Source organism: Vigna unguiculata, unplaced genomic scaffold, assembly GCF_037176805.1.
Source record: "Vigna unguiculata cultivar grain cowpea cultivar isolate G323 ecotype 2 unplaced genomic scaffold, ASM3717680v1 ptg000141l, whole genome shotgun sequence".
Taxonomy (NCBI): Eukaryota; Viridiplantae; Streptophyta; class Magnoliopsida; order Fabales; family Fabaceae; genus Vigna; species Vigna unguiculata.
Genome location: NW_028196783.1, coordinates 17501 through 22037, shown reverse-complemented (window position 1 = coordinate 22037; position 4537 = coordinate 17501).

The window sequence follows — 4537 nt, the reverse complement described above, 5'->3', positions numbered from 1 at the left end:
AGATTAACGAATTTTCACACGCGGATACATATGTATCCTTACTATACTGAAACGGCTTCCATTATGGGTATTAAACCAATAACGATTTATACAAGCTAAATCTTCTAATCGATATTTTGGCCAAAGAAAAATTTTGAAATTCATTAGTTTTTTTTTCTCTTTCTCATTTCTTTTTTTAGTCAAAACTTTAAAACAATTTTGGACTTTATTTTCATTATAAAATATTGTGTTTCTATGCATACTATTTATATTATTTGGATCTAAACAAATTCTAATTCTCAACTCTCTACGACGTCTAGCAGATAAAATGTTTTCAGGAACAAGTAAATTAAATTTCTCGTTTTCTTTGTTTTCTGTTATCTTTTGATCTTTTGTTCTTGTAATGTATTTATCAAAAAATTTCTTATTAACATGAATTTTTTCTGAGTATTTTTTATAAATTTTGCGTTTATTCTTATGAATTAATGAAAAACCCATCATTTTATACTTAAAAAATTGTTTATTATTTTTTCTAGACAGGCGAACTGGTTCGATAACAAATAGTTCTTTTTTCCTAAATTTATTATTTTTCTTTTTCCTTAAGCCTGAAAGAGTTAAATTCGTCTGTTTTTGAATCATCATAATATCTAGACCTAGTTCTCCTCTTTGAATAGAGGCTATAGTAATTTTTCTTAAATTTGTCAATCTAATAAGGAGACAATATACTTTTACATTGTTAAATATTTTTTGACCTAAGAAATTTTTCCAGTTTAAATGGAAATTCAAAAAATTTCTTACTAAGAATTGAAGTTCTGCCTCCATATTGTTCTTCGGGTTTTTTTTTCGATGTTCTAAAAACATCTATTTTTTTTTTCTTTCTAGTAATATTCTTTTCACTAACATTTTTATTTCCTTTAGAATGTAAAAAAAGAGAATGTAAATAAAGTAATTTTATTGGTATAATTTGCGAGTTACCCCTAAATGTATTATAAAATATCACAAATTTGGAAAAGAACCAAAATTCCGGATTGCATATGGAACGATTTAGTATTTTTCTATTGATTCCCGTCCAATCCAAATATTTTCTATCCGGATTTATAATAATAGTATCTTCTGCTATATAATTCTTGATAAAAATATTACTTATTCTATCAAATAAGTCTTTTTTATATGTATTGTAATTAGAAGAAATCATTGTGTTTTTATTTGATTGAAATAGGGATCTATATCGATAAATATATGAGTCTTTCTTATTTGCATAATTCATAAAATTATAGGATAAAAGATCGTATTTATATTGTTTTCTAATTTTTTTTTTTAATGGGATTCCTTGTTGTTCTTTGTAAAGAATTAATGGGCTTTTTCCATATGAATCCCATTTGGTTAAATTTTTATTTTGAGTTACACCACATTTAGTGATTCTATTTCTCCATTTTTGTGATACTAATTTTGACCAGCTACTGTTAGATAAGTTATATTGATAATAATTATTCTTTAACCAATTTGTCCATTGATTTAGTTCAGAATTGAGCAGGTTATTTTGTTTTCTTTTAGAATGAACTATTCCTTGTGCTCCAAAAAAAGAATCCTTTATTTCATTTTTCAGAAAAAAAAAATTTTTATTATATTGAAAAAGAAGTCTTAACTTATATATGTTTATGTTAATAATTCGGGTTTGTAACAAATTTAAAAATACATATGGTTGTGACAAAAAGGAGACATCAAAATAATTATGTGAATTCGCATTCTTATTCTTATTATTAAAATATTTGTGTAATTTTAAAAGAAAGGGAATTATACTTTGATTTGTTTTATAACTTCTTTCTGTATTTGGTTCATTATCGTAAAGCCATTTATTTAAAAATTTTTTTGTTGATTCAAGAAAAAGTTGTAGCTGGATTTTCGGAATACAAATGATATATAGAAAGATATCTATGTATATTTTTTTCATCAAAAATTGAAAAAAAGAATGTGATTTTTTAGTTAAGCTAATATTTCTTCTTTGGAATATCTGCAAAATTTTTTTTTCGAATTCTATCCTTTTACTATCATAAATTTTTTTCTTCGAATGAATATTTGTCTCGCGAATTCCAAGTCCTCTTTTCTTTTCTTCTTTTTTCATTTTTTCTATTTTTTTAATAACTACTTTTCTCTTAGTATTGAGATCCTTTATAGATTTTTTTTTCAATGAAAAATTTGTCGACTTTATCGATTGAATTGAAATGGTTGCTTCAGAAATCATTGAATTATTCTTCCAAATTGTTGAATATTTTTTGTTTTCGCTCAATTCATCGAGTTTTGGGGGTTTCCTTTTAATAAAAAAATATTTTAAATTTAAAAATTCTTGTTTTTTTTTCGTGAGGAATACTATACTTTTTCTAATAATTTCAAGAATACTTTGGATGATCCCTTTTGCTTTTTCTATTACGATATTTAGAAACAGTTTGAATTTTTCACTTAAAACTTTTAGAACTAGAAAAGTGAAAAATTCAAATTTTTTCTTTTTTTTTTTTAGTTCTTTTAAAATGGGGTCGAAAAAGGAAAGTGGATTTTTCGTGGAACTAGAAAAAGGCAATTCAACTTCCATCCCCCAAACTGTTAAAAAACAAAAGTTCTTTTTTTTCTTTGAATTTTTTTTGTTTTCATTACATCGTATTTTAGATTTATGCCAAGGTTTTAGACGAAAAGGAAATAATATTTTTATCTGAATCCCATCTGTTAGCCATTTTTGCGGAAACTCTCTTTCGGATAATTGAACGCCGTTATACGTGCATTTAATATATATTTCTCTCTTCCAATCCATATAATCTTCAGACCATTCTGGAATTTGAAAAAATAGTATACGAATTGTATTTTTAATTATTATAAATGAAGGTAATAGAATATATTTCCTAATAAAGCATTGGGTTATTAATAAAACACCTCTTATTACTTGAGCAAATATAATGCTATCCCAGGCTTCTGCTATTTCTATACGTTTTCTTTCTGCATTTTCCTTTTTTGCTTCCTCCTCTTTTTTTTTCGGACTTTTTTTTGTTTTTTCCTCTATAGAACCTAAAATTTGAAATTCTGTCTTTTTACGAATCCAAATATTTAACATAAAAAATCTTTTCATTGATTTTAAACTATGAAAAGAAAAGAATATTGATTTTTCAATTTTATCCAAAAAAAGCGGCGAATGCACCCTTTTTTGAAAAAATTTCCAAGTAACTGTTTTCCGTCTTTGAGCACGGATAGATCCTTTGATTATGTCTCTTCGAAAATCCGATTGTTGGGAATAACGTCTTAAAGCCAATTCGTTTTTTTGTTCATTATTTTCAGTATCTCCACGATCACGATAAGTCTTGTATTTTTTAAAAAATTTATCTTTATTAGTCAAAATGACTACACGTTTGCCTTTTCTAGAACGAATTTGAGAATTATCTGCTTCAATTTTTCCACCTAGTTGTTCTAATTCGTCCATCAATTTGTATGACCACCGAGGTACTTTTTTACAGATTTCGTTTCTTTTAATAGACTTAGTGTTCTTTCGATTTACTTTTCTTTTTTCGTTCAAATCAGTTGTAATTGCATCAAATAATATTTTGATTATTTGTTTTTTTTCTGCGTCATAATTATAATTCATTTTTACTTGTTCAGGTTCTGTAAATAAATAAGGTACGTGCGAATTTAAGCTTGACACTAATGAAAATTGACTGATTAGATTAAAAAGAAATGTAGTTACTAATAATTTTTTATCAAATGTTTTTCTATTTTCCTCTAATTTTGGAGAATTACTATTATTCTTTTTAGAAATCTTATTATAAAGAAAGATATCTTGAATTTTATTTATAAAAATGTTATTTTTTTTGTAAGTTTTTTCATGTTGGATTGAGGTTGAAAAACCGTTTTTTATTTGTCCACGGAAGGGTCCGTTTAACAAAGGATCTTTTCTTTTAGTTAAATATTTTTTTTTAGTTTCATCATCACAAAATCGAATTCTATTTTCGAATATATCGAGAGAAATCAATTTCTTATCTATCAGTTTTGTGCGATTTATAAATTCATTGCTCAATTTGTTTATTTTTTCTTCATTCCTATAGTACGAATCATTATACAAATCATCAGAGGAAATTTTCTTTTTTGTGAAGAAATCTATTTTTGTTTCCATCAGTTTTTCAAAACTTGATAAATTTTGTGGATACGTAAAAGATATTTTTTCTCTTCCATCACGTTGATATGTATGAAAAAAAAATTCTGAAATTTCATTTTTTACCATGTTTTCAAATTCATTATTTTTTATATATCGAAATGGACGCTTCCATCGTTTATAATTGAAAAGAATATTTATAAGAGGTTTTTGTAACATATCTTTATCTTTTTTTTTTCCTTTTTTAGAAATTTCATTGCTTTGTTTACTTTCTAATACTAATAGTTTTTTATTAAAAAAGGGGAGAGGTGTTCTTCCTAAATAATATAAACAGGTAACAAATAAGAAAAAAGCAAAGATTTTAAACATATAATTTCTAAATTCTGACAGAATGTCTTTTTTTGATTGAATACGGACATTAGATTTAAT